Below are 25,508 nucleotides of genomic sequence, written 5' to 3'. Positions count from 1 at the left end.
AAATGAATAGCAGATGAGACTTGGCAGAAAAAAAGGTTAGTGAACTTGAAGACCTAGTAATAGAAACTATCCAAAATGACATATATGAAGAAAAAGTACTAACAAAACAAAGAAAAACAAATCAGAACATCAGTGACTTGTGGATCACCTTCAAGCAGCCTAGTATATGTCTCATTAGAATCCCTGAAGGAGAGGACAGAGATGTCAGGACAGAAAAAAAAAAAATCTATCTACCTACCTACCTACCTGTCTACCTACCTGTCTACCTCCGTACTTGGGACTGAACTCAGGGGTGCTTGTCACTGAGCTACACCCCAACTTTTTTATTTTTTGTTTTGAGATAGGGTCTCATTAAATTGCTGAGGTTGGTTTTGAACTTCTGATCTTTCCGCTTCAACTTCCCAAGCTGTTGGGATTACAGGCATGAGCCACTATACCCAGGAGAAAAATTATCTGAAGAAATAACAATGGGAAATTTTACAAATTGGATGATCATAACCCCCCCCCCCATATTCACAATGTATATGAAACTCACACACAAGAAACATGAAGAAAATTACACCAAGGCACATCATAATAAATTGTTTGGAACTTATGATACAGTCATAAAAGTAGCCAGAGGGGGAAAAAAAGATGTTATGCACAGAGGAACAAAGGCAACAATGATGGTCCTGTTATAAATATTACAAATGAAAAGACAGTAGAACAACATTCCTAAAGTGTTGAAATAAAAAAAAACTTGCCAAACTAGAATTCTATACACACTGAAAATATCTTTGAAAAAAGAAGTCACAGTGGGCTGGGGTTGTGGCTCAGCGGTAGAGCGCTGGCCTAGCATGTGGGATGCCTGGGTTCGATCCTCAGCACCACATAAAAATAAATAAATAAATAAAAAGAAAGGTATTGTGTCTGACTACAACTAAAAAATAAATATTAAAAAAAAAGAAGAAGAAGGGGCTGGGGATGTGGCTCAAGCGGTAGCGCGCTTGCCTGGCATGTGTGCGGCCCGGGTTCAATTCTCAGCACCACATACAAACAAAGATGTTGTGTCCGCCGATAAATGAATAAAATATTAAAAATTCTCTCTCTCTCTCTCTCTCTCTCCCTCTCTCACTCTCTCTTTAAAAAAAAAAAAAGACGAAGTAACAATAAAGGCTTTAGGATAAACAAATGTTGAAAGAATTCATGACTTGAAAGCATGAACTACAGGAAATGTTAAAAGAAGTCCTTTGGACAGAAGAAAAACCATACTAGATAGAAATATAGATCTACATAAAAGAATGAAAGCAGCAAATGTGGTAAATATTTTCTTAAGTATATCAGATTTTCCCATTATTTAAATTTCTTTATAATATGATTGAATATTTAAACAAAAATAGCAACAGTGTGAAGGTTAGGGCATATGTAGAAGTAACTGTACGTTAGCACAAAGTCTGAAAGGAGAGAAATTGAAATATGGTGTTGTGAAATAGTTATATGACAGTGAAGTAGCATAATATCAGTTGGTTGTATAAATACGCACATAGGTATTTATATATGCATATGTTTTTACATATAGTATACACACTTAAAAAAGACACAAATAAGCCAAAAGTAAAAGGATAGAGAAAAACAGAAACTAATCAAAGAAGAGTGGGATTAACTGATGTTCAGATAAAGTAGATTTCAAAGCATATTAGTATTAATAATGAAGGTAATTTCATAATGATAAATGGATTGACTCATCAAGAGGACCTAAGAGCCAGGTGTGCTGGCACATACCTATATTCTCAGTGATTTAGGAGACCGAGGCAAGAGAATCCAAGTTTGAGGCCAGCCTCAGCAACTTAATGAGACTATCATAATAAAAAATAAAAAGGGCCCCTGGGGAGTAGCTCATTGTTAAAGCACCTCTGGCTTAAATTCCCAGTCCCCCGCCCATCTCCCTAAAATAGAACACAATGATATTAAATGTTTGTGCACCTAAGGGCTTTAAAATATGTGATTAAAAACTGTTTTTAACTACAAGGAGAAATAGACAAATTCATTATTACAGCTGGAGATTTCAATATCCTGCTCTCAGTAATTGATAGAAGTAGACAGAAAATTAGTAAGGCTATAGAAGACTGAAACAAAACTATCAGCCATTTCTTTTTTAATATTTTTTTTTGTAATTGAACACAATACCTTTTTTTTTATTTGTTTATTTTTATGTGGTGCTGAGGATTGAACTCAGGGCCCCACACGTGCTAAGCGAGCACTTTACCGCTGAGCCACAACCCCAGCCCCAAAACTATCAGCCATTTTAGTTACCTGATATGTATGATATGCTACCCAACGATATCATAATACATCTTCTTTTTCAAAGGCATACAGAAAATTTACTAAGGAATGGCATATTCTGGGCCACGAAACAATACTTAATAAATTAAAAGAATTTAAGACATATTAATATATTCTGTGAGTATAGCAGATTTTAGATTAGAAATAAATAGGTGGACATCTGAAAAATCCCAGATATATCAAAATTAATAACACAATTTAAAATAAGTTATGTTGGGCTGGGGTTGTGGCTCATTTGGTAGAGCCCTTGCCTAGTATGTGTGAGGCATTAGGTTCGATTCTCAGCACCACATATAAGTAAATAAATAAAGGTCAATCAACAAGTAAAAAAAATTTAAAAATAAAATAAAATAAACTGTGGGTCTAAAAACAAAGCAAAATAGAAATCAGGATATAATTTGATCTGAATGAAAGTGCAAGTACATTGTATCAAAATTTGTATGATTCGGGCTGGGGATTTAGCTCAGTAGGTAGACCCTTGCCTTGCATGTACAAGGCCCTGGGTTCAATCCCTAGCACCACCAAAAAGATAAATAAATAAAAAATTGTATGATGTTGATAAAACAGAACTTAAGAGGAAAATGTATAGCACTAAACTCTGGTCTTAGAAAAGAATAAAGGTCTCAAATTAATGACTTCAGCTTCCATTATTTAAAAAAATCTCAAGAAAAAGAGCAAATTAAACAAAGTAAGCAGAGAAAGGAAATAATAAAGGTTAAGGCAGAAATCAATGAAATAAAAAAATACAAAAGGGAAAAAAAATCAATGAACGCAAAGCCGAGAAAAAGAATCATATTTATAAATCTCTTATCAGACTCATCAGAGTAAAAACATCAGAAAATGCAAATTACCAATATCAGGAAGGAGAGAGGTGACATTGGTGCAGATTCCAGAAGGGTAATCAGGGACTACCATGAACAATGCTATACAAATAAATTCAACAACTTAGATAAAATGGACAAATATAAAAGAGGGTGGGGGGACAGACAGACAGACACAAACTGCCATAGTTTACTCAGAAGAAACAGAAAATCTGCTTGACCCTGTATCTATTAAAGTAATTGAATTTGTAATTTAAAATCTTCCCACAAAGAAAACTCCAGGCTTTCATCTGTGATTTTGGTATCTCTTAGATACCAAAATCTAAGAGAGAAACCAATTCTACATGACCCTTCCAAAAAACAGAAAAAGAGAAATAGCTCCTAGGACTCTTTCTGTGAGGGCTGTTAACTTGACATCAAAAACAAAAGCAGGAATCATAAAAGAAACCCTGATAAACTAGACTTCATCAAAATTAAAAATGCCTGTTTTTTGAAAGATGCTTAATGAAAAGACAAGCAACATACTGGGAAAAAATGTTTGCAAAACATATCTCATAAAGGGCTTAAAAATATAAAGAAACCTCAAAACTCAATAGTAAGAAAATAGCCCATTTTAAACTGGGCAACATATTTGAATAAGTACTTCACCAAGGAAGATAAGTGAACGGCAAGAGAAAGGTACTTACCATCATTACTCCTTAGGAGATGCAAATTAAAACTAAAATGAGATACTACTACATACCTATTAGAATGGCTAATATTAAAAGAACTGACCACACCAGGTGTTGGCAGGGATGTGAAGTAACTGGATCTCTCACACACTGCCAGTGGGAATGTAAAACAGTACAAACAGTTTGCTAGTATCTTAAAAAGTTAATCATGCACCTATCATATTATGTAGCCCTTCCACTTTTAGGGATTTACCCAAGAAAAATAAGAGCATATATCTTTATAAAGTCCTGTACATAAATGTTCACAGCAGCATTATTTTTAATGCTGAAACTGGAAACAGCCCAAATGTCTATCAACAAATGAATATATAAACAATCTATGGTATATGCAGACAATGGAATGTAACTCGGCAATAAAATGAACTATTAATACATGCTGCAACATGGGTGGGTCTCAAAATAATTATGCTGAGTGAAAGAAGTCATACAAAACCAAGATATACTTTATGATATCATTTATAGAAAATACTATAATGACAGAAAGCACATAGTGATTGCCTAGGGACAGGGTGCGTTTGAGAAGAGCTGGGAAAGAGAGAGTAAAAGGGGCAAGAAGAAGCTTTTGAGTGATGAATGTGTTTATTATTTTCATCCTGATAACACTTTCGTATACAATTATATATATGCGCGTGTATAAGCAAATATAGTGGGAGGAATTCCTGAAAACTATGTTCCAGTTAAAAGTTATTCTTAACACCTGAGAGGTGAGCACATACATACACATCAACAAACTCAAAAGAAGGGGCTGGGGATGTTGGCTCAAGCGGTAGCGCGCTCGCCTGGCATGCCTGCGGCCCGGGTTCGATCCTCAGCACCACATACAAAGATGTTGTGTCTGCCGAAAACTAAGAAATAAATATTCTCTCTCTCTCTCTCTCTCTCTCTCTCTCTCTCTCTCCCCACCCCCGCCCTTCTAAAAAAAAAAAAAAAAAAAGAAAAAAAAAAAACCTCAAAAGAATTAAACAGAAAATTAAAAAAAAAATAGCTGTGGTCACTAATGATATATAATACATGTAACTTCACTAGTAATCAAACAAGTAAAAGTTAAAATAATAAGACATCTTATTTCACCTACCAAATTGGCAAAATAATAGGAAAAAAAAGAATAAATGTTTTGGCAAGAACATAAGGAAACAGTCACTTTAACACATTGCTGAAAGTATAGTATGGGCAAGTCCTTTGGCTCAGTAGTGCCCTTTTGGGAATTTGTACAAGGCAGTTTTTTTTTTGTTTGTTTATTTTGTTTTAGCAAAAAAGATGGGGTGTAAGCAGGTGGCACACAGAAAGGCTGTGACAGTGGAAATGGGACATGTGGCTTCTTTAACCTACATGTCTCGATTTCTTAGCCACCTGTGTTTTATCTGAAGTAAGTATTTGGATTTTTAGTAAATTTTTAATTCTTTTTTTTGCTTATCTGTATTAAAAAAATTTTTGAAAGCCCTATTATTCTGTAATTAGAGGAAAAGTGATATGAAACCGCTATGTTCTAAATGTCCCCAAAGGCCCATGAGTCAAAAGCTTGTTCCCCATCATGGTACTACTGGGGGGGGGGGGGATCTTTAAGAGGTGGGGCCTAGTGGGAGGTCTTTAACTCACTGGGGGAATGCCCTTGAAGGGGACTCTGGGACCACACCCCTCTTCCTCATTCACTCTCTTGTTTAAAAAGTAAGTAGGTGTGCACTACCACGAGCTTCTGCCATGATGTGCTGCCTTGCCATGCACCCAAAGCAAGGGGGCTAAGACAGCATGAACTGAAGCCTCCATAACTGTGAGACAAAAGAAACCTTTTCTCTTTATAAGTTGATTATTTCAAGTATTTCACTATAGTAATGGAAAGCTGACAAATATAGACACCATTTATATAAAACAATATCAACAAAAAATGGATACACACATACATATTTCTAGAAAACACTTCCTGATAACAGAAATCAAGAAACTTTAAGTAAGACCATTTCTTTTAACTAAGTAATTTCCCATTTTGTAAGTTGTGCCTGAAAAGGATGAAAAATTGATATGGAAATAATCTGAAACAAACATTGTTAAAAAAAGAATGTTTTATGTCGATTTATATTCTTACTTCACCTCACATTTTTCTTACAAAGTTAATAAAAAATTCATCATAGAAAAGCCAGAAAACACAATCCACTCCCAGTTTTTAGGAGAAAGCTAAGTCATAAATCTACGGACAGTACCTTTTTATATGTGGCACAAAATGTGCTGTATTGCTCAGATTCATGTTAGCAGCAATCTTCTTTTTTGCTTTTATAACTTTAGTATTTTGTACTTATGGTGTACCTATGAGGAAAAAAAGAATAAATATATGTAATTATTGGAACAAAATTAAAGAATCAATAATTAAGGTGGGCACGTTGGCATGTGTCTTTAGTCCCTGTTTCTTGGGAGGCTGAGGCAGGAGGATCTCTTGATCCCAGGTTTGAGGTCAGTTTGGACAACACTGTGAAGCCCCATCTCTTTAAAGAGAAAAAAAAAAAAAGAAGAAGAAGAAAGGGGAGGGTGGAGAGGAGGAGGAAGAAGAAAGAAGCAGCAGCGATGATTGCTAATATGGTAGTTTTAAATACAAATGCAATATTACAAAGTTAAAATTGTATCTTCACCCATGGATGACAAACATAAAAGCTATGACTTTTACAACAAAGACACAGGATACAGGCAGTACTTAGGAAACAAATGTGTCAGTAGATTTCAGAATCTTTACTGAGGCTTCTACTGGTTTATTTGCATCCAGGGCAACTCAATAAAAGATAACAGCAGCCAGCACTAATGTGACAGCACACAGCAATGCTTCGGATCCTCTGTCAGTAAGGCTTATATTTTCAATAGCTACTCTAAAAGACTGATGATGTGCACTGATTCATCCCTTTCCGAGGCTCTCCCATAACCATTTCCCCCATTTTGGAAGTAATGATTATTTCTCAATTGTCTATTAAAGAAGCACATGACCAATGTAGAAAATCTAATACACACACACTCACACACACACACACACACACGTTTGTATACATTCATATATACTATTTTTAAAAAACCCTGTAACAATGCGCATACTTGTCTCCATGTGGATATTTATTTCTTCCTGTCATCATTTCTTTCATTATACAACTGAGCTCTACATGTAATTTCATAACCTACCTCTTTAATCTAATTCAGTATTATGAGCATGTTGCCATATCACCCAACACTGTCCACAAAGATCATTTAATGACTTCCCAATGGAAGAGTCACAATTAATTCACAACTGTTTCTCCACAACTGGAAACCAAGGCTGTAGTCAATCCTTTGTTTTGTTATTGCATTATTTAATAAAGCGTTTTGAAGATCTTTGTGTATCTTACTTATCTGTGTTTGGGGGGCTTTCTTTCAAACAGATTTATTGAAATAGTTATTGGGTCAATGAATATAACAATTTAGAACTTGTATTTATTAGAATAATTTTTAGGTGTTTGGCTAGCTTTGGAGATGGACTTACAGAAAAAAAAAATTGTAAAAACAGTATTTCCATTTTCAAATTTTTCTTGCTGAGGATATCCCAAATCTCCTCTCATGCTTACATTTACAAACTGTACTTTTGATTATTTTTGTTATTCCCTCTGTGGCTGTAGAAGGCTTTAGAGCAACTGGCAGCTAAAACTTGCCTGCATTCTGTATCATTACATTTTACCTATCCACAGGGGTTGGCTTAGATGTGAAGTGTCCCCCAAGAGCTCCTGCGTGAGACAATGCAAGAAGGTTTGGAGGAGAAATGATCAGGTTGTAACAGCCTTAAACTAATCAGTGAATTAGTCCCTGATGGGATTAACTGAGTGGCGGCTGGAGGCAGGTAGGGTGTGGCTGGAGGAAGTGGGGCATTGGTGGTTTGACTTTGGGGTATATACTTGTATCTGGAGTGTGAAGTCGTCTTTTCTCTGCTTTCTGATCACCATGTGAGCTGATTCCCTCTGCCACACTCTTCTGCCATGATGCCCCAAGGAATGGAGCCTGCAGTCTATGGATTGATATGTCTGAAACGGTGAGCCCCCAAATAAACTTTTCTTCCTCTACAATTATTCTTTTAGTCATATCAGCAAAAAAAAACAAAAACAAAAAAAAAAATAAACACCTGACTAAAACACCAATCAATTGATTGAATGTTTACATATCTACCTTGCTCTTCTAGTCTGACTACACCTTCAATGAATTAAAATGTTCCTTATGACCCTATACAACACAGATACTATGTTCCTAAGCAAATAGTTTTAAATAAGGCATATGTCACCATCCTCATGCCCAGTTTCAAATGCAAGAGATGTTCACTCCTAGGAAATAGCTTTCTCATGCTACTGGCCACGTGGGCTTACTATTTACCTTCTCTTTAAATGCTTACTCATTTTTATACAATTTTTTAAAAAATGCATCCTCTCTACATCTTTGGCTGCACATCTCTATAAATGTCTTAAAATGAACTCCATTGGATTTCTAGGAATTAAACTTCTCCACTTTACCTCTTCTTATTTTTAGGACACTGCATTGCTAGGGGGCTAAAGCTTGTATTCCTGAACTTGATGCATTAAACCTAAAGGGTGCTTTCTGTTTCCTTCCATTTCAACACCTTCCTTCTTACTCCATAAATGTCTCCAGCATCCCAAGAAACTGACCCATGAACTATTTCTGCTAAGTTCCTTGGCTTCTCTCTGATGACCTCCATGGTGTGTTCCTCCAAGGATCAGCCAAGTTCTCTGCATAAGTGCAAGCTGCTATCTTCACTTCTGTCCATTTAATGGTATTGAATGACACTGTGTCACTGGTGATCCCAACCCCTATTGTAAGCCTCAGTCCCGTGTTTTAAAACATCTATTTGGCTTCTCCCCTAAATGGTTCACAAACTCCTCACATTAACTTCGACTCTTCTTTTCCCTTGTCCCTTACACTCAATTAATCCTCAATTCTGCTTCAAATATTTCTCCCCACACGTTTTTAACTCTCCATTCTGTGGCATTAGTTTTCTCTCCTCGGCTTTCTGCTCTTTCAGCCTCGATTCTATCTTTTCTGCAATTCATCCTAAAAACAGTATTACCTTAATCGTCTTCCTAAAGCACATAGTTCAGACAATATCACATTTCTGCTTAAAATCCTTTAAAGTACAAAGAATGCAGAATCCTTCCTACAGTATAACTTTTACTCTAACTTAAATTCTAAAACTCAATAATTGGGGAAAAAATGAATTACTATTCTATCACATGCCCCTTCATGCTTTTCATTTCATTTCATACTTGATTTCTTTGTGCTAGTTCCCCTGTCTGTACTGTCCCAATACCACCCACACTCACAGTCCAGCTAAATGTCATCTTTTCCTATAAAACCTATCATTTTCTCTATTCTTGTATCCTTCAGTTTTAAATTCACAGGTATCAATGCTCTAATAGATGTCAAGTACCTCTCCAGAGTAGGGAAATTGTCTATTTGGATCTATCCCTGTATCTTCAAGTTTTCTTTTAAAAAATATCTCTGCTTTCATGAGATATAATTAAAATATATAATTTATCATTGGAAGTGAACAACTCAATGGTTTTTAATATATTTACAGATAACACCACAGTTACTTTTAGAACATTTACATTATCAAACAAACAAAAACCCCTGTACCCTTTAGCCATCACCTTCCTACCTCCAGCTTAAGCAAACACTAATCTGCTTTCTGTCTCTGTAAGATCTCCCTGCTCTGGATATTTCAGAAGAACAGAATCATAGGATATGGTCATTTAAGGCTGGCTTCTTTCACTTAGCGTAATGTTTTCAATACTTAGCCAGTGTACTGCCTGGCTCAGTATTTCACTCCAGTTATTGCCAAATTATATTCTATTATATGAAGACATCATATTTTTCTTACATATGCATCAGTTGATGGACATCTGGACTCTTTCCACTTTTTTTAAAATATATATTTTTTTCTTGTTGATGGATTTATTCATTTATTTATATGTGGTACTGAGAATTGAACCCAGTGCCTCACATGGCAAGCGCTCTACCATGGAGCCACAACCCCAGCCCTGTCCACTTTTTGATTATCATGGATAATGCTGACATAATCATTTGTGTACAAGTTTTTATGTGGACATGTTTTCATTTCTCTGGAGCATATATATACCTAAAAGTGGATCTGCTAGGACCTAAAGTATCTTTTTTTTAATATATATACATATTTTTAGTTGTTGATGGACCTTTATATTATTTATTTATTTATATGTGGTACTGAGAATTGAACCCACTGCCTCACATGTGCTAGGCAAAAGCTCTGCAATTGAGCCACAACCCCAGCCCAACTAAAGCATATTTATATAGCATATACTCCACAAAAAATCTGTTGAAATTCATTCCATTCTTGGAATTAAAAATGATAATTTGAATTCTTCTTCTTCCCAAAACATGAACAAGACATCTTTTTCCTTCCAAGAGGATAGCATTTTAAAAATTAACTAAAATGATATACACAGAAATCATTTTTTCCCACTTACTTGACCTCTTGGAACCTCAAGGGTTACATTTACAGTGATAACTGAGAACTGTGCCAAGAATGTAGACCATTAGGGTCTTGGGCCACTGGGCCAACAGGACAATCCAGCTAGCTTAGAGTAGATTTCATCAGAGACAAGCAACTAAAATAGTGTTGTTCACTCATTATTCTAAGAAATGGAAACCTGCCAACAATGGTAATCAAATAAATTATTTTTCACAGCTATTATAACAATTTAAGAGAGAACACTAGGTAGAGAGTAGAAATATACATTTTTTTCATAATTTCCCGTTTCCTAGAGGCTTTCGTGAAAGATGATTCACAGAGGATCGTAGTTGCCTTTCAAATGTTTCAGTAACACCTCTTCAACAATAAACCACGAGCCAACTAATTTGAGCACCCCAGAATATTTTAGCATTAAAAAGGCAATAAGTATTAGAATGCTTCATATTGGAAAAAAATTTAAGATTAGCCATTTCAACTTTTTTTTTCATTATTTTTTAATTTTAAATTTATTTATTTATTCTAATTTGTCTTACATGACAGCAGAATGCATTTTGATTCACAGACACACATAGAGCACAATTTTTCATGTCTCTGGTTGTACACAAAGTAGAGTCACACCATTCGTGTCTTCATACATGTACTTACGGTAATGATTTCCATCTCATTCTACCATTTTTCCTACCCCGATGACCCCTCTCTTCCCCTCCCTCTCCTTTGCCCTATCCAAAGTTCCTCCATTCCTCCCATGCTCCCCCTCACCCCATTATGGATCAACATCCACATATCAGAGAAAACACTTGTCCCTTGGTTTTTGGGGATTGGCTTATTTCACTTAACATGATATTCTCCAACTCCATCCATTTATCTGCAAATGTCATGATTTTATTCTCTTTTAATGCTGAGTAATATTCCTTTGTGTGTGTGTATACACACACACACACACACACACTCTCACTCTCTCTCTCTCTCTCACACACACACACACACACACCCCACAGTTTCTTTATCTATTCATTTATTGAAGGGCATCTAGGTTGGTTCCACAGTTTAGCTATTGTGAAATGTGTTGCTATAAACATTGATGTGGCTGTGACACTATAGTATGTTGTTTTTAAGTCCATTGGGTATAAACTGAGGAGTGAGATAGCTGGGTCAAATGGTGGTACCAATCCAAGTTTTCCAAGGAATCTCCAAACTGCTTTCCATATTGGTTACACCAACTTGCAGTCCCACCAGCAATGTATGAGTGTGCCCTTTTCCCCACATCCTCGCCAACATTTATTGTTGTTTGTATTCTTAATAGCTGCCATTCTGACTGGAGTGAGATGAAACCTTAGAGTAGTTTTGATTTGCATTTCTCTAATTGCTAGAGATATTGAACATTTTTTTTTTCATATATTTGTTGATTGATTTTATATCATCTTCTGAGAAGTTTCTGTTCAGTTCCTTAGCCCATTTATTCATTGGGTTATTTATTTCTGTATTTATTTTGGTGTTAAATTTTTTGAGTTCTTTATATATCCTAGAGATTAGTGCCCTATCTGATGTGCGTGTGGTAAAAATTTGCTCCCATTCTGTAGGCTCTTTCTTTACCTCACTGATTGTTTCTTTTGTTGAGAAGCTTTTCAGTTTGAATCCATCCCGTTTATTGATGTTTGGTTTTATTTCTTGCACTATAGAAGTCTTGTTGAGGAAGTGGGGCCTAATCCGACATGATGAAGATTTGGGCCTACTTTTTCTTCTATTAGGTGCAGGATCTCTTATCTAATTCCTCGGTCCTTGATCCACATTGAGTTGAGTTTTGTGCATGGTGAGAGATAGAGGCTTAATTTCATTTTGCTGCATATGAATTTCCAGTTTTCATAGCACCATTTGTTGAAGAGGCTATCTTTTCTCCAATGTATGTTTTTGGTGCCTTTGAATCTCAGGAACGCTAAGCACTACATCACACCTATGTGCAATGTTACTTCAAATTCAAACCCAAGACTTCTGATTTCCTAGTCCTGAAGGCTTTGCCCTGAACCATGTTGCCCAAGTCTGTCTTTAGAACACCAAACAATTGCTATGCTTTGGAGAATAATCAAGAAAATTATAATTTAATGTAAGATTGGATTTCTGTGTCATCATTCTTACCAAGGATCTCATAACTTAAATACATAGTGATGGATACGGTTCTTTTGAGGACTGGAGACCTCTTTAAGGAAGAGGAATATAAGCCAGGTGCAGAGGTATACACTGAAATTCCGGAGATCTGGGAGGTTGAGGAAGGAAAATCAAAAGTTTGAGGCCAGCCTCAGCAACTTACCAAGACCTTGTCTCAAAACAAAACAACAACAAGAAGCCTGGGGATGTAGCTCAGAGCTGGAGTGCTTGCATAGCATGTGTAAGGCAGGGTCTTCGAAGGGTCTGGGGCAAATAAGGGATCCTAGATCTTATGCTTCACAGTAAATGTGTCTCTGTAAATAACTTAGTTTTTTCATTATCTTTCTCACAGAGAATAGACTAGACCAGGTTAAAAAAAAAATCTTCATTTTATAGGAATAAAAAAGTGAACTATAAATAGGTGGCATGACTTTTCCAAAGCCACACAGTAAGGACTAGTACAGTACTGGTTTTCCTCAACCCTCTATTCCTACCATGCAACCCTCCACACAGACTTGAAAAGAATTATCTTCAAAGAAACTAAAAGAAAACTTATTTTTGTTAGTTGTTGCTTGAGTCTGCCACCAATATTTAACTATTATTATGAGGTCAGGAAACTGCTTTTATGGTACTTTCACATTGAAAATAAAATTAGATGACAGTTGCTTTTATGCACTATGATCAGACAGCCCATCATGTACAGAGATCATGGCATTTGATGGCTGGAAAGGGACCTTTCGGTCATCCAAGTTCTACTTCTCAGATAATGCAGAAGTGGCCAGGTTTATTGATGTTCATAATAATGATAATCTTTAGGCCACTCCCAGGTCACCTGAAGATTCTTCTAGTCAGTTCTTATGGATTTATCTATGTATGCTAAAAAGTAAAAGTATCAATTGTTTTGGTTTATTACTAAGTATTACTTTTCTCTCTTAAAAAAAAGAGATGAGAAAGGAAAGGATCCATTGGGTTTTTTAAATTTAATACTCAATATCTCTATTTTGTTCTGTCCACTACTTGACATGAGGCCAGCAACTTGAGGTCAGCTATACATTTATTTCATTAAAAAAAGATACTTTACATGGGTCTTAAAATCAAGACCAGTACAAAAATGGTGATCATCTGTCTACAAAAATTCCAAGTTATTCTAACAGATTTGACCAACTTCTGAAGTCTTTATTATAGACTATTTCATATTTATCAAGAATATGATATGAAAACTGAATAATTATAATACACACTAATAATAATTGACTCTTAAGGTTTCTCAAACTTGATTAATATTCATTTATATCCTATTTTGAAAAAATTTTAAAGATCCCTAACATTTTTCTTAAATTTTCTTTTGGTTAATTGCTTTATTCATTTATTTACACATTCATTCATTCATCAAATATATATTTCAAAAAAATTTTTTAGTTGTTGATGGAATTATTTTATTTATTTATTTGTATGTGGTGCTGAGAATTGAACCCAGTGCCTCACACATGTGAGGCAAGCACTCCACCACTGAGCCCCAGCCCCAGCCCCAGCAAATATATATTAAGTACCTAGTATGTGTCCAGCACTGAACAAGGCTTTACGTTCTTCCTGAGCTTATATTCTACTAGAGGAAGACACATATGGATATGGCATTTACTAACAAATATTAACAAGAAAAACTTAAATGAAAAGGGTCAATTGGCAGACGGGTTCTGGCAGATAAGGAAACAGATGTGAAGATGAAAAAAGCAGGAGTAAACTCTGAAGATCCATGGTGGGAAAGGGTGCTCCAGGCAGAGGGGAGGGCAAGATTGTTTGGGGTAAGCCTGGACAACCAGCAGGCCAAGGTGGGCAGAGCAGAGTGAGCAAAGGTAATGCGACAATGCGGCAGAGGGGCTAATGCCTCCCTCGACAAAATTAAGACAGATTTAAAATCCAAGCACAGGGAGAGAAATACTGTACTTATGCATGGATTCTAAAGCAACTGAACTCACAGAAGCCAAATAGAACGATGATTACCAGAGACCCTGACGTTAGGAGAATGGGGAGATGCTGGGTAAAAAAGACAGTTTTAGCCAGACATGATGGTGCACACCTGTAATCTCAGTCGCAAGGGCAGGAAGATCACAGGTTCAAAGCCAGCCTCAGCAACTTAGCAAGGCCCTAAGCAACTTGGTGAGACCCTGTTGTCTCTTAAAAAAAAGAAGGGCTGGGGATGTAGATCACACAGGTTAAGCCCCACTGAATTCAATCCCTGATACAAAAACAAAAAAACAAAACAACAAAACAACAACAACAACAAAAACAAAGATAGTTTCAGTTGGACAGGAAGATTTATGTGAGATTTATGTTAATTTTCTTAATTTAATCATTCCAAACTGTACCCTTATAAAATATTACTTGTATACCTTACAATTTGTCAACATATAAAAAAAAACTTCGGATTTTTTTTTTTTTTTTTTAAATAAGTGAGATGAGAAGCCACTGAGGCCATTTGGTAAGGAAGTGACCTATATTTAAAAGTCATCTGGACTGCTCTGTGGAAAATAGATTATATAGGAGAAAGGTTAAAAAAAAAAAAAAAGAGAGAGAGAGAGAGAGAGAGAAATCTAAAAAGAAAGAAAAATCTATATTCATATGCAGAAGAATGAAATTGGACCTTGATCTCTCACAGTTATAAAAATTAACTCAAAATGAATTAAGAGACTTAAATGTAAGACCTGAAACCATGAAAATACTAGAAGAAAACACAGGGGTTCACTTCAGTACAGGGAAGGGGCAAGAAACTTGGGGGCAAGATCCCGAAGGCACATGAAACAGAAGCAAAGAGAGACAAATCAGATTAGATCAAAGTAAAAAGCTTCTGCGACAGCAATGGAAACAATCTACAGAGTAAAGAAACAACCTTCAGAAGGGAGAGAATATTTGTGACCTCTACAGCTGACAAAGTGGTCAACATCCAGGATATAGGAGGAACCAAAAAACAAACAAAAAACCTCCATAGCAAAAACTAAAATAACTGTATTAAAAAACGGGCAATAAACCTAAATAGACACTTCTCAAAAGAAGACATATAAATGACAAATCAGTACATGAAAAAATTTAACATCACTATTCATCAGGGAAAGGCAGATCAAAACCATAATGAGATATCAACTCACTGCAGCATGAATGGTATTTTTTTTTTTTTGTTACTTAGGGAGTTGCTGAGGCTCTTCTTGAATTTGCAATCCTCCTGCCTCAGCCTTTCAAGTTGTTGTGATTACAGGTATGCATCCCCATGCCTGGCTCAAAAATTTATTTTCTAAAGATTATAAGAGACTACTGCGCCTGTCACATCTGTTTTGTAAATATGGGTGATTATATATCAAGTAATAGTTCAATTGTAACAACTAATTCTATATAAATTATACTTTTGTAATTTTGAAGAATTTTTATGCCTTAATGTGATTTTTCTTTAATCTCGGAAAGATGCTACTTTATACCTTCTTGTTTAATAAGGTACTGAGGATTGAACACAGGGGTGCTTTACCACTGAGCCATATTCCCAGTCCCTTTTTTGAGACAGAATCTCACTAAGTTGCTTAGGGCCTCCCTAACTTGCTGAGGCTGGCCAAACTCAGCCTCCGGTATTCTTTTTTTAAATGACTTATTATTATTTTTTAGTTGTTGGTGGACCTTTATTTTATTTATTTATATGTGATGCTGAAATTTGAACCCACTGCCTCACACATGCTAGGCAAGCACTTTCCCACTGAGCCAAAACCCAGCCCAAGAATGATATTCTTTTTTTTTTTTTAAGAGAGAGTGAGAGAGGAGAGAGAGAGAGAGAGAGAGACAATTTTAATATTTATTTTTTAGTTATCGGTGGATACAGCATCTTTGTTTGTATGTGGTGCTGAGGATTGAACCCGGGCCGCACGCATGCCAGGCAAGCGCGCTACCGCTTGAGCCACATCCCCAGCCCCAAGAATGATATTCTAAGAAACATAAAAAGTAACAAGAGGATGAAAAGGGAACTCTTGTTGGTGAGATTCAAATTAGTACAGTTGTTATGGAGAACAATATGGAGGTTCCTCAAAAAATTTACAATAGAACTACCATATGATCCAACAATCCCACTACTGAGTATGTATCCACAGGAAGTGAAACCAGTATGTTGAAGAGACATTGGCCCGCCCATGTTTCTTGAAGCACTATTCATAATGGCTAAGAAATGGAAGCAACCTAAGTGCGCATCAATTGATGAATAAGGAGAATGTGGTACATATATGTAACGAAATACTATTCAGCTATAAAAAGGATAAAATCCTGTCATTTGTAGCAACACAGATGGGACTGAAGATCATTATATTAAGTGAAGTAAGCTAAACACAGAAAGACAAGCACCAGATGATCTCACTCATATCTACAATCTATAAAAGTTGATCTCAAAGAAGTTTCGAGTAAAGAATGGTGGATACCGAGGCTGGGGAGAGTAGGGGAGAGGATCATCAATGGATTCTAAGTACAGTGAGATGGGAACAAGAAGTTCTAGTGTGTGATTGCATAGAATGTGACTATGGATAATGAAAACATACTGTATATTTCAAAAAGTGAGAAGAATGATTTTAAGCATTTTCACTGTAAAGAAATGATAAATGTTTGTAGAGAGGTTTATATCTTCAGATTACTCCATATATATATATCTTTGTTTTTATGGATCAGTTAAAAAAGTTAAAACCAAATAAAACCAAACAAACAAAAAGCCCCAAGGAGACCTGAAAGAAGCTACTGTAAAAGTCCAGCCAAGAAATGGTGGTGGCTAATCTGGGTGTGGTAGTCCAAGCTTTTAATCTCAGCAAGTCTGGAAGCTGAAGCAGGAGGATTGCAAATGTGAGGCCAGCCTGAGCAATTTAGTGAAATCTCTAAATAAAAAAATGAAAGGTGCTGGGGATGTAGCTCATTGGAAAAGTGCCCCTGGGTTCAATGCCCAGCACTGGGGGGAAAAAAAGATGTTTGTTGAGGACCGAGTTGGAATAGGAGACTAAAGTGGGGAGGGGCGGAGGTCAGGGGAGGGATCTCAAACAAGAAAGACAGTTTATTCTAGAATATTGGCAATAAAATCAAAAGCAGAGGTAGATATCTCGCCGTGAGTCCATGAATCTGGATGCAAGAAACATAATAGTAGTGTGATGAAATGAGAAGTTGATTGGCTGTGCAGCACAGAAAAGACAGAATTAGCTCTGAGGCTTCACAGCAAATGACAGGAAGGACGTTTGTTCTCTGAACAAAAATAGAGAATCTCTGGTAGCAACAGGTTTAATGGGGGAAAAGATGAAGAGTGTTTTCTAGCCAAATTGATTTTAAGGTACTAGATGGGCGTTCAGGTGGAGGAGACACACAGCAGGTAGAAAGAAGCAGAGATTGGGGGGACTCGGATTTTGGAGCCAGGTCAGGTCTGCAAATTGCTTGTGCAGGCTGATAAGAAGGTCAAGGAGCTGTGATGATTCCAGGGAAGACTGTGAAGGAGTCACACAGCTAAGGACAACCCCTTCGGGAACACCCCAAAGTTGGATCCTTATTGAATGCTAGACTAATGCTAAACATATAATATTGAATTTCTATAATTAGGCATTTACCCCACTCAATAAATAATCAAGAGTAAAATGACTGCCTCAAGTCCAATAAATTGAGGTGAGTAATCAAAAGAATACTAACAGGAATAAAATTTAGGTTCTTATATTTTTTAAGGATCACTCTGACATTTGCTTCATGTCGTTATAAAGGGGAAAATAGAGGCAGCCACTGTCTATCTTTGGAAATATATTTTTTAAAAAGGAAATGGAAAAGTAATAGAATGAACAAACTGATCTTTTAGTTGATAAATTGATCCATGTTTCATATATGTTGTTACATTTCCTTTATTTTATTTTTTTGGTACCACGGATTGGATTCAGGGGCACTCAACCACTGTGCCACATCCCCAGCCCTATCTTGTAGTTTATTTAGAGACAAGGCCTCACTGAGTTGCTTAGTGCCTCGCTGTTGCTGAGGCTGCCTTTGAACTCAAGATCCTCTTGCCTCAGCCTGGCGAGTTGCTGGGATTACAGGTGTGTGCCTCTGCGCCAGGGTGTTACATTCCCTTTATAATCAGAATTTTAGATTTGAAATGGATCTAATAGGGGCTCAAGGAGTTTAAATTGTTCCCAAGTAGCTTAAGCATAATGAGTTGGTAACTGTGCCGTGGTAGCCTAGGTGAATTCCTTGACAGCTGGGTGGAAACATGGTATAGTGAAAAGAATTCTGAATGGGAAGATGGAAGTCTGGCTCTGTGGTCTTGATCAAGTTATTTAATTTTTTTTCTAAGCCCCAGTTTCCTGGTGTTGGGCTGGTTGAGATACTCTTTCTTTCCTTTCTTCTTTTCTTCTTTAACTTCCTTTCTTTTTTAAATTAATTTTTTTTAAAAGAGAGTGAGAGAGGGGAGAGAGAGAGAGAGAGAGAGAGAGAGAGAGAGAGAGAGAGAGAGAATTTTTAATATTTATTTTTTAGTTATCGGCGGATACAACATCTTTGTTTGTATGTGGTGCTGAGGATCGAACCCGGGCTGCACGCATGCCAGGCGAGCGCGCTACTGCTTGAGCCACATCCCCAGCCCCTAAATTAATTTTTTTTAAGCAGTAGTAGGGATTGAACCAAGAAGCTCACACATAGGAGACAAGTGCTCTACCACTGAGCTACACCCCAGTCCTTTAAATTTTTTTTTCTTTTAATTTTGAGACAGGGTCTCACTGAGTTACCCAGGGAATACGTGCATGCACCACTGTGCCTGGCTGGTTCATACAATTTCTAAGTTTTGTTTCAACTCAAAGCCTGTGATTTTGGCATATTGCTCAGCTTAAAAATCTTTCATTCAGATTGACACACACAAATGGCCTGAATTCAATTTACAACTAAAATTCCCAGCAATCTTCACTTTAATTGTTCTAAAGCCAAATAAAAGAAAAGGCTAAGACACAACCACCTTTAGCTTCTGCAAGTTTTGCTGCCACACTGATCACCAAGTACAGGAAGGCACTGTAAGAGCTCTGTATTTATAACTATTCACTCCCTGCTACACAATTACAATGCCAGGCATTAAAGATAATGGAACATGCAGAAATAAAAGCTTTGAAAATAAACCTTCCTACAGCTAATGAAGGATTATCTAGCATGCAATTTTGCTAAAATGTCACAGCTATTAGCAAGTTGTTTTTTATTTGTTTGTTTGTTTGGGACTGTTTTTCTTTGTTGCCTTGAAAAGTTTTCCTTAAGCATAACCAGCTTTAAAAACTCAAAAGATTTCAAAATTAAACTATATATACTTAAGATTATATTAACTTCTTTGAAAAGTGTCTATCTGGCCTCTGTTCTGGACTAAATTATGTCTTCTTAACCACCCTACCTCCCAGTTCATATATTGAAACACTCATGCTCCATCTGATGCATTTGGAGATACAGTACTTCAGTACTTCCAAGGCAATTAAGGTTAAGTGAGGTCATAAGGGTGGGGCCCTAATCCCACAGGATTGGTGCCCTGAGAAGGGGAAGAGCAAGCATACCAGAGAAAGGCCATGTGACCAGGTGGCAAGAGGGCAACTATCTGCAAGCCAGGAAGAGAGCCCTTGCCAGAAACCACATCTGCAGGCACCTTTCTTGGACTTCTGGCCACCCCAAGTGTAAGAAAACAAATTTCTATTGTAAGCCACCCACTCTGAGGTCTTTTGTTACAGCAGCCAGAGAAGACTAAGACAGCATGCTGAAGAACTATTTGGACAATATTGAAAGGATTACTAATTTAGTAGTCAAATATATTCTTTAGGGTCAGAAAAAGTGACATTTGATAATCCTTTTCCTTTTCAAAATATAACTTGATAATTTAAAGAGTGGTAAAAATGGTATTAAAGAATATCAAGAAAATCAAGGGGAAGTTTATAACTGTATTGAGTCTCTGCCCAATAAATGAAAAAATAAAACAAAACAAAACCAACCCTCCCAAATAATGGCTATTAGAGAATATGTGCTTGGTTAAGTGTACAACCTTGACTTAAAGTAAAGTTTGTTTCCAAAGATGCTTTTATTTACTTTTTGATGATGGGGATGGAACCCAGGGCCATGCATATGTCAAGAACATGCTCTACTGCTGGGTCACATCCCCAGCTTTCCAAAGACTCTTTAAATTTATTTGACTTTTAAAGAATTCTGCCACTAAACCTAAGATGTGTTAAGCTCCTCAAGATAAAAGTGATTACAACTATTTTCCTCTTTGGGTATGTAAAGTAGTTTCTTTATTTTTGAGTGAGTTTCTTGGAATTTAGAAAGAGTGAACCCTAGGAGCCCTCCATATGCCATCTGATTATAAATACTCTGTAGAGCTCTTTATGAATGGAATCCATCCTCTAAACCTCTGCCAACATCAACCTGAGAGTAAAACCTGACCACACCACTCCCTTGCTTAAAGCCAGTTAATCCCCACCTGTACAGGACAGAAAACCCAAGCTCCTTGGACTTGGCATATGAGATGTTCTGTGGCCCATCCTGTCCTTAGTAACTCTGGGCTTCAAACTAGATGCCTCAGCTACCTCTATTACTTTCCTGCCATATAGAGAAGCCCCTGCTGACAAGAAAGGAAGAAAGCTCTTCTTCCTAGCTATCTAAATGTTCAGGAATCTTCCAAGAACGTATGCCCTATGGGAAACTTTCCTGGCTGTCCCCTAAGCTAAGGCAGATGTTCCTTTACATTCCTGCAGAAGTGTATTGTAAATATTTTTAATGTACAGTATTTACCAGAAACAATTTAGGTTGTCTTAGAGAAATACCTCCCCATTAGACTATAGGCTACTAAGGGGCAGGAGTCATATTCATATGGCCATAGCCTAACAGATTACCTGATACATGGCCAAAATATACTGCTGAAGCACATTAATCTATACATCAAATGTACTGAGGTATTTACTATTTTAAGGAACATAATGATAAATATTTCTGTAAAGCACGTATCCATTGTTTCTTTCTTTTTTTTTTTTAAATACTAATTTCACAGGTTGCTTTACTTAAAATGAACTTGATCTTTACTTTGGAAATTTACTATTATATTAAGCTACATGATACCCAAATGTCAACCATTTCAACTATATTGGGACTCTTAACTTACTTTTTTAAAGGACCAATCTGTTTTTATGGGTCTCCTAAAGAACTAGCACTTGAGGGCTGGGGGTGTGGCTCAGGGGTAAAGCACTGCCCAGCCTGTGCCAGGCCCTGACTTCAATCCCAGTATCACAAAACAAAACAAAACAAAAAGCTGGAACTTATTGAATCATCTGTAAACCCCCTTGGAGTCAGAATCTAGATGTATTAGTTTTATACAAGTAAAATAAAATGTACACTACATATTAAACAAAAATGTAATCCTGTTATATATTTTTCCCACATGAAAGTCATAATACACGGTGTCTTTGCATTAAGTATTTTAGAGTCCATTACTTAGGTCTGCTTTTAGTCAGCAAGTCTAAAATATCACTTATACTGATTTGTAGGACTTCATTCAGCCTTATATTAGGATATCTTGAACATTCATTCATTGTTGCTTTTGGTAAATGAACCAATCTTGGAAGGAACAGGAAAGAGAACATCTGCAAGCACTTGTCTTAGACTACTACAGGCATTGAGCACAGAAAGGAGAGTTCATCCCATACGGGTCTAGTTTAATGCAATCCATGTCGTTGACACTACACTAACATTTATTTACTCACTCCTCTCTCTGTGCCAGGCACCACACGTTACTTCATTCAAGCCTTAGATAACAGTGAAAGAACTATCATGGATCTCATTTCACAGATAAAAATCCAAGGGCTGACTTCACAGACTAGTGGGGGGCAAAGCTGGGATTCAAATTTAGGCTGCTGAACCTCAAGCCCAGTCTTTTAACCACTATGGGAGAGTTTTTAGTTAAATTATTATTTGAAAGACTTCAGAAATTAATGAGTTGTTAAATTATTCAGGAGTCCATCGAGCCTACAAGATGCCCGAATACCAATTGCTTCATCATTTTGATTTGTTTTTCCCAAGGCTCACCCAGAAGGTTCAGCCTCCTCATCTAAAACGTTCACTCTGTGCTTAAAACACACACACACACACACACACACAAAGTGGGACACACCTGTGGTTCTTGCTACTCAAGAAGCTAAGGCAGGAGGACTGCTTGGGCCAGGAATTTAAGAACAGCCTGGGAAACAGAGAGAGACCCAGATCTGGAGAAGGAGAAGAAGAAAGGCAATGTCATCATTGAGAATTTCTGTTCTGTGAAAAGTGGTGTGCAAATTCAGGACAAGGGAAGCCTGAGAGTTCCAAAATCAGAAATGATCCTGTACAGGGACCTTGGGAGAGGCTTTACATACTCGAATGCTAGCATTTAAAACTTGAAACTCTCGCCTGGTTTCTAATGGTGAGACAATTCAGCATTCTTAATCCCTTTTAATTCTGCTTTGCCACTGGCAGACATGGCCGGCTCTGGTATGTGCAGGTAGGACACACGCCAGCGCCCTTCACTCTGTTGCGAGTCGCCATACACAAACTCAGCAGGTGTCTCTCCCAGGCACTGCCTATGAGTCCATGTTATTCCAGCCAACACAGAAAATCAATATTCAATTGCCTTTAAAAAGTAAACAGTCCCATAACAACTGACTTTGGATGGCTCTGTGTCCTTAAATTAACTTGGAGGGGTTAGGAAAATTGTAAAAGGAACTGAATATAATTAATATTTAGAAGAATGTTAGCAAAGCACAGGGAAGTTTTAACCTTACCATGTGTATGACACAGAAGGAGAGGAGCCACGTAAGCATATAATGACACCTGGAGTAAGACTGGTATCCCGAATCTTCTGGCTTCCCACTGCTCTCATCCACGCCCCAAAGGTCATCTTCCTAATGCAGAGGGTGCTAAAGCATCACCCCATGTTCAAAAATCTTTGACAGAGACACCCAAACTCCATACCAACCTAGTCAAGGCTGCTAACATGGCTTCAATTCTAGTTTACCAGATTCCTAGTTATTCTTTGAGTGTGCTAGTTACTTACACAGTCTCTGGGCTCTGCTTGTCTTTATTTAGACGTCAAAATCCAATTGCTCCTTATATAGACCCGGTTAAAGTCTACCTCTGGCAGAATTTAGTTACCACGGAATTTTGTCTTCATAAATCTCATCTTTAGATGATATTATATTAATAGTTTACTGTTGAGAGCCACAGCCGAAGGGGCCCCAGCAAACTTTCAGACTGCCAGCTGATGATTGGCTCACAGCGTTCCCTGCAACATCTAGCTGATTGGCTCCTCTGCGGTGATGCTCATTGGGCTGTTTCCCTGCCCTTTCAGGCCACGGAGCTGCTCATTGGGGGAATTTTTTGGCTCCGCCCATGCGACTCAGCCAATCGGCCTCAAGAGCAGGAGGATTGTGGGAGGTGGGGAGGCTGGTGGTAGTGAGAGAGGCTTGTGGGAAGCGGGTGGTGGCAGTTGGGCTCTGAGGGTTTTTCCTGAGGAGCTGTTTTGTTTGCCCTGTGTGGTTCTAAAAATAAAGTTCGTTTCTTTTGACAAGTGGCTCCTGAATTGTGCCCAGCCAGACTGCGGCAGTTTACTGTGAACACAATCGTTCCCTCCACTGGAGAACAGGTTTGTTCAACTTTTCCTTCACACAGAAGTGATTCTTCTCTCCTGCTCTTATAGCAGCATGACACAATTTTTAAAAATAAAGACTTAGATGGGTAACTTGAATTGCAGTTTCAACCTATCTATATAGTTCATTGAACAAATGTTTACTTATTGCCTACTATGTGCAGTTCTAAGTACCTGGAGAAACAAAACAAAGCTCCTTATTCTTGTGGAGCTCAAATCCTTTTGGAGGAAAATGAATAATTAACAATAAGCATGTTAAAGTAAATTAGTATTATAAAATAATGATGAGTGTTTTGGAAAAAAGAAAAAAAAGCTGCAGTTTTAAACAGGGTAAGCAGGATAGAGCTCAAAAAGGTGAAATCTGATCCTTCTCAAATTCAAAAAGAGGGTGCTAAAATCTGGGGGAAGTTTTTTAGGCAGAGGACCAGCTAGTGCAAATGCTCTCCTGGGGCAGGAAAGGCCAGAGTGGAAATAGGAAGGAGCAGGCCATACAGGGGCTCATAGAATCTTATTACAAGATTCCAGTTCTTACTCTGAAATAGGGAGCAACTACGGGGTCTTAAGGGAACTGTAATCTAACTTCCATGTTAAAGGATCCCTCTGCCATGTTGAGAGTAAACCGAAGCAGGGAGTCCAGTTAGAAGGCTGAGAGCTATAAAGGTGCTTGGAACTAAGGAATGGAAGTGGTAAGGCCTGCATGTGGGGCTGGGGACACAGCTCAATGGCAGAGTACATGCTTAGTATGCATGAAGCCCTGGGTTCAATTCTCATATACCTCAATAGACAATGGTGGACTGTACACATAGTGGTGGTACCATAGGATTCTAATGGAGCTTAAAAGTTTGTATGGCCTAGTGATATGTTCCCCCATACATCACTCTCGTGATCATGGTGATGATAGTGCAAACAAATCTGTTTAGGTACATTCAGATACATGTATACTTACCACTGCCCATAGCAATAGGCTGCACTAGGCAGCAGGGGTAGTAGTGAGCGCAATCATGTAGGTCCGTGTGAGCACAAGGACAAAAATTGCCTAGAGATGCATTTCTCAGACTTTATCTCCAATGTTAAGACACACATGATTGTAGTTTAAAAGATGAGATTAAATGAAAGGCTGATTATACCCAAAAGTTAAAATTTAAAAAGGACCCCTTTAATATAAAAACATTAAAATCTTCCAAAATCTTTGAAGAATATCCATCTGTTTCAGCGCTGTCTTTCCTCCCTCCACACTGATTTCTCTCAATTTAATACAAATACATAACAAACTTATGCAAGCATTTGCCTTTTTCAGCTATTTTGAGTTT

At 37.3% G+C, this 25,508-nt stretch overlaps 1 protein-coding gene across 4 annotated transcripts in view; it reads right to left on the bottom strand.

The window, feature by feature from the left end:
• Taok3 (TAO kinase 3) overlaps positions 1-25,508 on the bottom strand; it is a 187,500-nt gene that overhangs the window by 93,084 nt on the left and 68,908 nt on the right. For 3 of the 4 annotated variants that reach the window (XM_077108947.1, XM_077108945.1, XM_077108950.1), the window contains one exon: positions 6,070-6,172. The exons of the other annotated variant lie outside the window; for it this stretch is intronic. The gene's annotated coding sequence lies outside the window, so the exon portion shown is untranslated. The remainder of the gene's footprint in view (positions 1-6,069; positions 6,173-25,508) is intronic. 4 annotated transcript variants of the gene reach the window in all.

This window comes from Callospermophilus lateralis, chromosome 1, assembly GCF_048772815.1.
Source record: "Callospermophilus lateralis isolate mCalLat2 chromosome 1, mCalLat2.hap1, whole genome shotgun sequence".
NCBI classification, from domain to species: domain Eukaryota; kingdom Metazoa; phylum Chordata; class Mammalia; order Rodentia; family Sciuridae; genus Callospermophilus; species Callospermophilus lateralis.
Note: the sequence above shows the minus strand (reverse complement) of the source record. Positions and strands in the feature narration are given on the sequence as shown.